This window comes from Grus americana, chromosome 2 (genome assembly GCF_028858705.1).
Source record: "Grus americana isolate bGruAme1 chromosome 2, bGruAme1.mat, whole genome shotgun sequence".
Classification (NCBI taxonomy): Eukaryota; Metazoa; Chordata; class Aves; order Gruiformes; family Gruidae; genus Grus; species Grus americana.
In genome coordinates this window covers 104047381-104060966 of record NC_072853.1, presented here as the reverse complement: position 1 = coordinate 104060966, position 13586 = coordinate 104047381, and positions in this window count along the sequence as shown.

The following is a 13586-nucleotide window of genomic DNA, read 5'->3' as shown; positions in this document are numbered from 1 at the left end:
CAGGACTCAGCTGAAATATTTACAAAACTTTATTTTCTTGTCTGCTGAAAACCAGAGTTAATGTCAAGAATTTGCTCTGGAGAGATGTTTCAGTTCTGTTTCAGTTCGTTGAGGTTGGCTCTTCTCAACAGGGTGGCAGCAAAGCTGAGATGCCAGCAGTGCCTGTTTGTACACCTCCTAGGAGTGGATTAACCACAGGGGCAGCTATCAGAGCAAATAAAAGCAAGGGATTTCTGGTTTACACTTTCTGCTCAGGACTGAGTCCAGCAGGAGCTGGGATCTCTGAATTTCAGAGAAGGTAATAGTCGGTTCTGTGGGAGGCTGCTGTAAGAGGGCACGAAATCGCTCCGCTCTTTTATGGTCTAGTTTTATGCTACTTCACCCAGTGTCTTTAACTTGGAGATTTGCACGTATGTATCTCAATTGAAAGGTAAAGTGTTACTTATACACCCTTACTGAGTTTTATGACACTTTTTTCCAAGTCTTCCTTTCACGCATGACAAAGTATATTTCAAAACTTTCCAACACCACTGCTATTTCTAGGAAGCCCTGGGAGTATTTACATGAGCAAATATAAATACGTGAGTGCTTTGTAAGATTGTGGCCTAGATGTTTCATAAGTGAAGTCTGGACTGTAAGATGACCCTCTAGTCAATTGAATCCCAAAACAAAAAAAAAGCAGTGTTGGGGGAAAAAGGTTTATCTGCCAGGGTTGTGCTAGACAACTGCAGTTTCCTGCCTATGTTCTGAACTGGTGCTTTTGTACAGTAACAGCAGTAGCTCCAGCTGTTGCGTGTCGAGTACAAATGAAGGTAACAACTGCAGGTAGCAACTTCACCTCCTACCAATGGCTGCACCTGCTACTTCTAAGGCATTCTGCCTTCCATTGTAAATGCTCGTGCACTGCTTGTTTTGTGCTCTTTCTCCCACTCCTCTCTGGGCTATGAGCCCATTGCATAAGCCAGAGACTCTGAGCTTTAAAAAAAAAAAAAAATTCTCTTTGAGAAAAATGTTTCCAAGCCTTAGCAGGTTTGTTTGTCTCAGGTTATCACACTCCACTAAAAAGGATACACTTTTAGCATTAAGTAGCACATCAACTTTTGTTAATGCATACCATGAAGCTGAAGGTTTCAGTTATTACATTTGAAGCTGATCAGTTCTATATAAGTTCAATGCTAGCAACATTTGCATTATTTGAGGCTGATTGTGTATGCCAAAAATGGCATTTAAAGCAAAAGTAATTATTTTGAAAATTGAGGAAACATCAATTGTCCAAAAACTTTCTTAATGGCCTTTGTACATACACTGCTGAATGAAAAAAAGTATGCATATTTCCTCTCTATGTAAGAAAGGAATTGTTTACAGTGAGAACAATCAATCACTGGAACAACCTCCCCAGGGACCTGGTGGAGTCGCCACAACTGGAGGTTTTCAAGATGCGACGACGTGGTGCTAGATAAAGCACCACAAGGTTGGACCAGATGATCTTCTGCAGTCCCTTCCAACCTGGGCTGTTCTGTGATTAAATAAATACTTTCAGTTGCAATGCATGGAAATTTTTGGCTTATTAAATAATTTTCAGATCTTGTGAACAGTTAGGATTAATTTATCATTGTTTTCAAAATGACATATAAAATAACTAATATTTCCCATTTGAGACAGCCTTTTTCCCAATATATACATTAAAGCCATTAGAATATATTTAAATACACAGATATAAGTTTTATTTATTTAAATTATGAACAATAAAATAGACTTCTGCAAGGATGACATAGCAACAGCTTTTATGATCAATAAGTTCTCTATCTTCTAATTGGACTCTCCAGTGCTATTAGGGGGGAGGATAAAAAAAAACCCTTACATTAGTCCATTATTCTCAAACCATTGGCTACTGTTACTTAGAAATAGATCCATGTATTTTAAGTACATCTAGTTTTAGCATATCACTACTACAAAATCCTATGCACTGACCGCCCCCTGCTTCTGTGTTCTTCAAGATGAACAAAGTTATGGTCAAAAACATATTCATTCTAGGCATTTTGAAGGACACTTACTCAAAGGGCAACAGTGGACTGTTTAAAAAGCAAAAGCTCTTGTAAAGAGGTGGGGTTTTTCCTTGCAGTTCCTAGGACATAAAGGAGAATAAAAAAATGAAGCATAGCCTTTCCTGAGGATGCAGGAACTCATGAAATAATGCAGCAGCCTTATCATCTGTTATATAAAGAAAGGTTGTTAGCCTTAATTTTTTCATTAGATAATCAGAACTGTGCTCTTCAACATATATATAAGAGCACAGTTCTGATTATTATATACAGGTATATATAACATGTCTATGAACCTATAAATTGCTTTCCAATTTGCTTTATTAACAGATATCTGTTAATCAGATCTCAGTCCATTCTTAAAACAGAAATTTATTCTTCCCCCAAAGTATTCTCTGATTTGCTTTCTTCAAAGCATGTTTCTGCTTTGTTTGGAAAGGTCCAGTAAGGAGAATAACCTGAGCCAAAGGGTGTTGATGGTTCTGTAAGTCCGACAGTACTTAATAATCCTATAGATTCTTGCTGTAAAGAGCTACCCTTGTGTTTCGGCAAATGCTTTGTCTTGTATTTGACAAGGTTTCTCAGGTTACTTCTTTGTGCTTGGATCTCAGCGTCAGCTGCAATATATGCAAGGTTTTCGGTCTGTTTTTCATTTCTGATTCTCCTTCTAAGCTAGCATTCTTCTAAAGCACTTCTGAATAATCCTAGAGGGTTAAATGGTTTAATGAGCAGGTTAGGATATACACCAGAACAGGAGGGTTTTTGCAAAGCCTTCTCACCAGTGCTAGTGTGGCAGGTTTCAAATTAAAGCTTCTCCTTCAACTCAGTGATCTACAATTCTGCACTGTTTCCTGACAGTGGAATGAGTGGATGGGTTAGTACTACTGTTTGGTGTATAAATTTACTTTTTAATCAATTTTTGAACTGCAGCAGCAGGAGTAACATCAGTAAACATATATAAAGATATATTTGCATGCACATATATATATACACACACAGAGATACATATATGTGTATAAATGTATTTATCTCACAGTGCCCTGTATCAGGCTCCGTATCAGCCTCTTCAGGAAGAGCACACTTGGCCATTGAGAATTTAGCAATTTATTTTAGTGAAGAATCCAAAGTCTGAGAGTTAATACTTTTAAGTTTGGAATTCAAGTACAAATGGCAATCAAAGATGCAGGATCAAACTGATTTGTTATGTAATTTATGCATGTTGTCTAGCTATAACTGTGCAAAAAGGGTAAAAAGATGCCTCTGGCTTGTTGCATTCTAAAATGCACCCATCAGCAGCAGTTCATTTTCCTCTGAGTTAGCAACGCTCTGGTCCCTCCTGGTCAGGGCAATAAGAGCAGCTTCTGAGTACCCATGCAAGCGCTGACTTTAGTCAGGACCAGCTATCAGCCACCGACCACCAGCAGTTGTTCAGTTCCTCTGGCATAGGAAAGTACATGTGAATACATGCAGCAATTACTTCCTTGCAGACACTGAGCTGTTGCTGGCGAGGCTGTGGTCATATTGTCATTAGCAATGGCTGTGTGCACTACCAGCTCATCTGAGTGCTAACTTCATCCACATCAGAAGTAGGCCCATGACTACGTGCTCCCAACTTGGCCAGCACACAAGATCCAGTGAGCCACCTATCTGGTTTTTATGCTGGAAAACAAATGCTGTTGTAAACGCATACTCTGTGCATGTGTGAAATCTGGCAGGTTGCGCAGTTTGCTTTTTTAACAGATTTGAAGTGGCAGTGTAAACTCTGGATCAGCAGCTTGTGGCTGTAGTATTTTCTTAAGTGCTGCTCAGACTCATAATGCTGGACTTACTGTGTCCCAGAACCACAGCTTTAAGAGCTCACTCAAGACCCAGATGAGTCAAAGAAGATGTGAGAAATGCAAATACACATTTCAAAACTAGAAAAAATTAAAGCTATTGTATTTTTAACTCAGTTTAGCTAAGTCAGGTCAGAACAGTCATGAAGACAAAGTAACTTAGGTTTTAACTCTTCCAAGCAATATGGAGAGGACATGGCTTTGATGTCTGAATGCTTCTAGTATGGTCTAAGACAACATGAATCCTTAATTCCAGTGCTGTGCTGAACAGGTTTTACCAACAGTAGCACCCTGTGCAGTTCTTAGCATGGAAAGTGTAAGTGTCCAGTCAAGTAACTATAGTGCTGGATAGAATAATGTATTAAAAAAATTATCAGATGTGGCCTTCTCTGTGCAATGGAAAACCAGTAGGTTTAGATTCCCTGTTTTCATGAATGTCATTTGATTGAAACTTGATTTTCCTAAAGGCATGGGATACCACCACAAAACCATGAGCTGGCATTTACAGAACTTTTATAACTGAATTTTTCAGGGTGGTTTGTTGGGTTTGTTTTTTTTTTTTACTCCTCAAAAGAAAAATGCTATTTGGAATTGCCGATTATTTCTTCAGCTTATGGTTAACATAAGGCACTGTGTAAAAGTAAATTATATGCCATGTCCCTTAACCGCTCCTCTTTGTTTCTGTGTGCTTTGTTGCAGCATAGTGAAGACTATGGGCACAGCTGGAAAAATTTAGAGTTGCTCATAGGGTTCGTTACAGTCATTTTAAGAATATGAAAATAGATGGAGATCTCTTTTTCCATATTCTTGGAAATAATTCCACAATTTGTATTATCATGTTGCTCCCCACCATCATTTCCAGCTTATTTTTGGGTTTTTTTTCCATCAGTTGCAGTAGCCGTGACTTGAACATCTACTCACCAGTAGGAATGAACCTTTCTTACGCAGCACTTCTTAAAAAAATTACAAAAAACTTTGGCTATGTGGTTTTTACGACAAGTTAGAAAAACCTGTTCTTTAAAAACAGAAATAAGATTTTGATCTCCTCTTCAGCAGAGTGAACTCCTCTGATGATAATCCAACTCTGTGTGCTCCATTACTTTCTTACATGAGTTAACTAACCTGGTATGACAGTAAAATAATGGATATGCCTCGTGTATCTGGCATGTATGAGTGCTACCTTTTCAACTGGGTGCACACTAGTGTGTATAGAAATGTTTTATTACCACAGCAGCTCTTTTCCTGTGTCCAATTAAATTAATTTGAAAATTGCAGAATACTGAACTAAAAGTAAAATACCTATCTTACCTCCAAACTGAAATGTAAGCTTGTGTGTTAGCATTGCTAGTGTATCTGTGGCTGCGTGGCACAGCACATTCCACTGTTGAATCCCTCATTGCAAGTTATGAATTAAGTTCTCCAAGTCTTTTTTTTTTTTAGTTGTTTTTTTTTTTCTCTCCAAATGAAACAACTACCATGGTTGCACAGCCTTCTGTTTGAATTCTGATGTCCAATGTAGACCTCCCATGCTTATGACACACTGTAAAAAAAGGAATTCAATTAGCTATACAAACTCTCTTCCAGTGTTATCTCAACCCAGCTAGCAATTGGTAATGTATTTAAAACATGGTATCACAGTAACAGATACCTACTTCGTCTGTGTAGTACAAGATTTGCTCTCATTATTTTATAATAACCACCATGGTATTAACAGAGTATATAGATTTATGACTCTGTCTAAACATCCCAATCACAATCTCACCCATGTTTAGCTCTTCAGTCAAAGCCAGTGAAATTATGATATCTAATCAATATCATGAAATGCATCAATTATGAAATATTGGCTTTCTAGCTTTAGATGGTTGCAACAGGAGAAACTGTACAGGCAGAGTCAGAGGAATGAAACCATATAACAGAATGCTTATTACAAAAACTGGCATTACAAAGGCTATTCCATCCGTATGTGATGTAATGGGGACACCATCACCAGCAAGCTCAAGCATGGCCTTCTCAGCCCTGCTCTGCAAGATGGAAGAGCGAGGCAGCGCTGGTGGCATCAACAGAAGTTTGTAGCTGTAGTAACAGGGCAGGCAAGTTGTGGCACACAATGGGGAGCCAAGTTACAAGCCTCCCACGTTAATTAGTTGTGATGCCAAAACAGCTAACGCAGTCTTGATTGTAACAATACCGGAGTATGTTACTCCACTATTTTGTCATTACTTTTCTTTCACAACAGTTGCCATTTTGCAAGTCTGAGGTGAACTTCTCTTTTTAATCATCAAATGCTTTCTAGTAGCACAGCTGAACCTGAACTTGGGTTAACCTGCCTACTGTTTAGGTATTCAACTCATAGAGGTCTGCAGCTGAACTAGCCATCTATGGTTCCTATATTGCTCATGGAAAGAAATAAGCATTTTCAGGATGAGTCATCTGATGTATTTTAACCATGTGTTGTAGGGTAAGAAAGATTGCACTCTAGGAATGCCTGTCTAGTCAGAGGACAGCTGCTCTCACTGACCTAAGGAACAGTGCACAAGGTATCTCCTCAACAGCGATACACATAACCAGAATGCATTTCATTATTCCTAGAATGATTTTTAGCCAGGTTCAAGCACGCTCAGGAATATGCAAGGGCCTGATTGATTGCAATCCAGTAGTATGCATCCATCATGTTCACAGAGAGAAGTTTCTCTTGGCAAGTGTTTAAAAAACTTCAGGGGCAAACAACATGGATGTAGGCAAGGGCCAGAGACTCAGAAATTCTCTTTGAACTTTTCACATTATTGTTATTGCATCAAGGTCATGTGTAATACAGAAGCACTGCTTAAAGTACAAAATGTCACCATTACCGTGACCCTTCTTGCTCTGATGGTCAAAGTCATGATTCATTACATCTCATATTCATTTTCTGTTATGCAGTTAGAAGAAGCACACTCACACTTGCACTCAACAAGTAAATAAAACAAAAAATATGCATATTAATAAGCAGACTGAGTTAATATCACTGGAACAAACTCTGGAAATCAATTAATTATTCAGTACTTGTTCTCAATACCATAATAAATTTTCCCAAACTGAATAGTTCACCTGAGTTTCCTTTATACAGCACTGTTTTACATCAGACTTGAACTGATCTAGATGAAGATAAAGGCATTGGCAGCATGCATGCAGCAACTGTGTCATCCTGTGGTACTCTCATTTTTAACAGCAGAGTAGATGTTTCATACCAGACCATAGCAAGAACGTTTATTCTTAGTAAACACTTGTGCAGCTGCTGCTGATCTTTGATAAAGTTTTACTGCATACTGCAATACACTTTTAACTACATTATTATTGATAGACACCAGTTTTCCAAGGACACATTCATAATCTGGCAAGGGATGCAAAGGGCAGCCAAAATGGTTTCTACAAGTACATAAAGAGTAAAGGGAAGACTAGGGAAAATGTCACCCCTCTGATAAATGCAGCAGGGGGCTGGTGACACAGGACATAGACAAGGCCAAGGTACTCAAGCCTTTCTTCACCTCAGCCCTTACAGGTAAGACCGGGCTTCAGAAATCCCAGGTGCCTGAGACCAGAAGAGAGGTCTGTAGCAGGGAAGATGTACTCCTCCTTGGTGGAGGAGGAACCAGTTAGGGCACATTGAAAGACAGTGGGCATACATAAGACCGTGGTGCCTGGAGAGACTACATGCATGAACATGGATGGAGGTGACAGGTGGTGGTGTGATGAAGTGGCTGGAACTTCTCACACATGAGGAAAGGCTGAGAGAGCTGGGACTGTTCCATCCGGAGAAGGCTCGGGAGGATTGCATCAATGTTTATGGGTGCCTGAAGGGAAGGAGTGGAGAAGCAGAAGCCAGGCTTGTCTCAGCAGAGCCTGCTGATAGGACAAGAAGCCATGGGCACAAATGAGAAACCTCAAATTCCATCTGAACACAAGAAAACACTTTTATTGTGAGACTGGTCAAACACTGGCACAGCTTACCAGAGAGGCTGACTGTATCTTCCACCCTTGAAGATATTCAACACATGACTGGACACAGTCCTGGGCTCTAGGTGGCCCTGCTTTGAGCAGAAGGGTGAATTAGATGATCTGAAAAGGTCTCTTCCCACCTCAATCATTCTGTGATTCTGTAATAAAACTTTGAGTAGCTGAAAAGTAGCACTATACATGCTAACCATTTTTCTGGTCTCCTCACTTATTTTGCATTCTAAAAATGTGGCTAATTCCAGTATTTGAAGCTCTAATCCATGCCATATTTTCTCTTTGCAAGTTAATTCCAGATCAACAACTCCATTGCAGCAACACATATCACGTAACAAGTATCAAATATCTTTGAAATGTTTTACTTTGTGCATCCAACCCACCTGTAGCCATTGCACCAGGCAGGTATCTGACACCTTAGAAAAAAAATGGCACTGACTCAGCGAGAAGGTTGAATTTGTCCAGTTCCTACCTGTCAGAATAGAAGTGGCTAAACATCCAGCAGCCCTCTTGACTTGAATAAAAGCTCTGTGTATTACTTGGGGAATTCAAACCACAATTTAGTAACAATGGTTCTGTGGTTGAAAAGAGTTGAGCGAGTTGAAAATGCATTACATACATATTATGTATTTCTCAAAGGTACATATTTTTCCTCATATATTATGGCCTTTCCTGCATTGTGAAATGAAAGGTCTTGCCCCAAATTCACAGGCTGGTGAAAGGCTAGATTCACAGCCATAACCCAGATGTCTCTACTTTGAATGTTTAACACCCAGATCACTTGTCTAGGGTTTAGGATGTTCACTGTGGACTATTTGTGTTAAAACTTTGCATTTATTTTTTAAGGTTTGGTTTTATTTATGGCTTCAAAATGCTAATCTTTTAATACAGAAATCCTCTACTCTCCAAAACATGTATCAATTTCACAGGTTCAAAATCACTGCTGTTATGTCTTCAGTAACTCAAAAGATTTTTCATAGATTGTATTACTTTGATGATTTTTTTTTTTTACGAGACAGATCTAGTATGTGCTAAGGCTCTTTTTAGAAATGCTTCTGTGATCTGTAACAGGACCTCAAAGCTCATAGGTTGTATGAGGTGTTTGGCTCAGATTTGTATTTGCTGAAGGCAGTATACCAAAGTTTCTGAGAAGGAATATAACTTTCCTTGAATTAAATACAGAAATAGCTAGGTACAGTGTGGGAAACATTTATTTTGATAGAGTCAGGGACATCATGCTCTTGTGGTTTTAAAACAAAACTTCAACCTTAAGATTAAAAATATAAACACTGTGGCCAGGGTTGTGTTCCCCTCAGAAATCCCATAGGTGGCATTGCAGCATAAGTTTAATTACATTTCAGCTGCTTTTAATTTAGAAGGAATGCAACTAGTTTGGGATTTTTTTTTTTTTCAAGTTTGGTTTGTTTTTTTTTTTAAAGCTAGCCCTTTTCTACAGCTTCAGTTCTTTCTGTGCCACTTCATTCTCAAAATCAAACCTGCACATGCCTGATAAGTCTCTCTTGCTTTACATAAATTTACCTTCTCCTGCAGATGGCCATCAGGAAGTATTCAGGACTGACCCAAGAATGTAATTCTCCAGTACATAAACTGGCATGTCACTCTTGAATGTTTTTGAGAAGCATAACTGACATCAAGGACATGTATGGATGTATTAAATTGTTGGCATGGAAATGAGCCTAATCAATAACGATAATTTTTTGTCACTAGTGATCTACAAAGTTCATTTAACTAGATATTTCAAGAGGCTAATCAGACATAGACATATATACATACACACTCTCAAGGTTTCAACCCTTGTGAGCAAAGTGAATGTTTTTAAGATTCTTGGAAGCCCTTGGTTGTTCAAGGAACTCATGCGCACGGACATGAAAATAACACAAATTACAGTAAATTCAGCATTATTGCCTTAATTCAGAAGAGGGGAAAACAGCAAGTGAGGAAAACAAGTTATAGCTGGAGATGCCACCAGAGAAGACCAGAAAGGACAAGAGAAGCTAAACCTTCCACAGTGTGTTTGGCAATGGTCGCAAGCTGCTGGCCCATTTGACTATCATTCAGAAAGGACATTATGTATTAACAGTATATTACCCTCTGAATAATAACCTCCTCCCTCAAACTAAAACATTCAGAATTGTACATGTAATTTTTGGAATAATTTTTATTACAATATTTTAAGTTTTTATATAAGTATTTCATATTTTATTGTTAGAAGAATACTATTTTGGAATAATTGTTATTAGAAAGCCTCTGGTCCAAGCTAATATACCTGATAAAGACTGGAACTAGTATCACAAGCTGCTTGCAAGAAGGACCTCTGCCCTGCCCAAGGAGACACGGTACCTGGGCAGCTCTGGCCCCTTTGGTGCAGCAGCACTGGCCAGCTCAGCCTCGTGCCTCAGAGTGGCCCAGGAGAGGCTCCCCCATAGCACTACCTGCTCCCACAGCCCCCTGACATCCAAGAACCCCAGCTCCACTTCACACTCCTCACTCCTGCAGAGACCAGCTCAAACCTGCCTCTGGTCAAGGCCACGTTCAGCAAAACCCCAGCCCTTCCAGTGACATCCCAGAAAGAGAAAGCGAGTGTGAGACACAGCCGCATGCCCTCACAGACAGACATTTTGGAAATTTGCCCATGGTAGCCATCTCCCATGCAGATTTTAAGAGGGAGCTCCCACTCCTCTTCAAAACACCACTCCAGCTGAGGTGAAATGTGCCTCTGCATCTCAACCACAGCAAGCACCCTGCCCTTGTTAGCTGGACTTTCAGCCTCTCACCAGGCTAGATCTTTTTGCAGGTTTTGATTTGTGTAATCATTCCCATGGAGACTGCCCAGTACAGTGCTATGTTTGCTACTGGTTCATTTCTCTCAGTACTTTCTGGCACTTGGGCTCAGACATCCTCTGCAGATTCCCAGAGGCATGTACCAGCACCTGAAACACAGGGATCGAGGCCTCCACAGGCCTGGTGGCAGGTGGCACTGCTGCTCAGCCCAGTGGCAACCCTCCAAAGATGGTGGACAGAGTAGCTTGGTTGTCAGGGGAGGCCTTCGCTGCCCGCACCTGGAGGAAGAGCTCACGTCCCCGCGGGTGCTGCTGCTGGGAACCCTCTCACCCACCAAAATGAGGGAAGCCAGGTCCGAAGCCTGGGCAGCCACCCCTTTTCTACCAGGTGCAGCCACCTCACACACCTCCCCTCAGCTAAAGTTCTTGTGTTCATTTCAAAGCCGGCTTGCTGCCCAAACCGCATGCATTGCTTCTGAACCTCATGGCCCTGATCCAAGCACTGGTTTTGTACGATCCCATGCTGAATGCACAGGTGGTCACATTTCAACCTCTGTTTGCACCAATGTTACCATTGGCCTTGAGCTGCAGCAGCCAGGTAGGTGAATCTAGGTGAATCTAACCTTTACGCATGCATGTTTATACATCATTTATTAAGTCCCAGCCCTCAAGCTCTTCACATGCAATACTGGCTCTTCTCTACACCAATGCTGTCTGACAGCTTTTCTGCCATTAACAAGTTTCATTAATAGTCTTGCACTTTTCACATCATTAATAACAAAGTCAGGCCCAACAGCTACCTTAAAATGAGCTCTTACTCCAAAATAAGCCAGCCAGGACAGAGCAGATTCAGCTGTACTGCTCATGCTCTGCCTTCCTTCTCTGCTAATGCACAGTACTACATGTAGGATCATTGCTGACCAGCCCACCTTACACTTTTAGCTCCATTGAGGATCACATGAGCCACTGTAACATTAATCAGACAGAACTTGATCACATGCATGGTCACACACAGAGAGGACTGCCAGTGCCTTCAAAGGTAACAAACGACCTGTTTTGTGATAAGTAATACCCTTGCAACCCTAATTCTCTGCCCAGATCCGGAGAGGAGACTGTTCTGAGAGCTCTGAAAAGCTTGTAATTCAGTCCTCGGCCTCTAGCATAGTGTGTGATGCCAATCCTGCGGCAGATGGATAATGTTGCATGTATTTGCTATGCAAGATGACTTAATAAATGACGTTGTTAAGGACACTTGTCCTTCATGACCTAGAAATGATTTCACAATGCCTGTTCTAGAGCTAGGTCCTTATGTGCCAAAGACAGTATCTCACAGAGGCTCCAATAGCATCCTTTCTGCATCACCTTTTCTAAAAAGTGACACTGCTGGCATACCGTATGTGTGACAGTACAGGTAACAAGTCCAGTCCACGAGAGACAGTCTTTCAGCGGAGACTGGAAACTGCCAGGGGAACTTCTCCCTCCTTTCAGTTTTTCTGCAAAGAACAACTAAAAATCTACGGTGCTTCTCTGTAATCTCTCTTCTGCTACTCATTTATTAATACTCGACTGTGCTTGAGTTGGTTTCTTGGCATTCTTCCATCCATCCAAAATGGCATTCTTCTTCAGTTATTCATAAAACAGCTGCTCTAATGTCAGTGAGATGTAGGCCAGTGGAGAACCACTGAGCAGCACAGATGACAGCAATCCCACCGGGAAGACTGCCACACCTCCAATCTCACTGTAGCCCTTTCATTCACTACACATCTATGCACGACGCCATGCTGAGTACAGCTGAGTTACCTAAAGCCACAAGTGTCTTCTTTAGCAAGTCTCCAACTCATAGCCATGCAGCAAACGGATAGCAATACTACTTTCTAGACTTCGCGCTTCATTCAAAATTTAGTGTTTTTCACTTCCAAATGGATTGTAAATTAAAATTTACTCTGATAATACAATTAATCAGATCTTTCTCCAGAAATGTCCATGCCTGATGGCTCTCAACCATACATACACAGTCAGCTGTTCCATACTTAGCTTACTTGGTGCAGCTCGAAGCATAAAATACCTACCAGTCTCAGAGTCTTTAAAATACTCACCCACATTATATGCCAGGATGGCAAGAACTGCTATTATTCCAATTTAATGGACAAACAGTCAAAATAAAATAAGAACAATACTTGCAAAGATACTTGTGGCCTCTACCTTCCCCTGATTTTATTATAAGATGCTCTTCAACATACTACTAGGTAAAACACTGTGTTAATAAATAGTAGTTTATGCGGAATTAAAAGATGCGCACCCAGCCCACGTCCGTGTTCCTGGTATCTGCAGACCTACACTCTTCTCAAACACGCAGGGCAGCGCTGTAAGCACACACTGCATATGTCCCCTCCAACTCATTATGTTAAATTTGGACAAATTCCAAGCAAAAAGAACTCTGAGATACATGTTTTGGGATCTGGTACCTAAGTAAAAAGAGAAATGGTCACAACTGTGGCTTGCCTGTCGAGTCAGAGCAGCTGAAATGGAAATGAGATATGTAGGCACTAAATTAAGGTGTTAGGTCAGACTTTAAATGCAGTACCACAAAGTTATGCTTTGTTCATGAACACCCTCAGTTTGTCCTTTTCACATACATTTACAGAGGAAGGAGTGAAAATTCTTCTGACTTTTAAAACAAGCCATGCACATTTTCTGAAGGGTTTTTTGGTCTTTTTCCCCCTTGCTATTAGACTGCAGCTTTTTTTCTCTGTGTATCTGTACTTTGCTACTTAGCATCAAGTATCTTTCCTAGAAAAATGTGCCCACAGTTAAGTCTGACAAATGTATGTTTGAAAATGGCACAGCCAGAGGCAGAAAAATTACAGTTTTATAGATATATTTGTTGGGAATTGCACACCCAAAATTATATTTAACAGCTA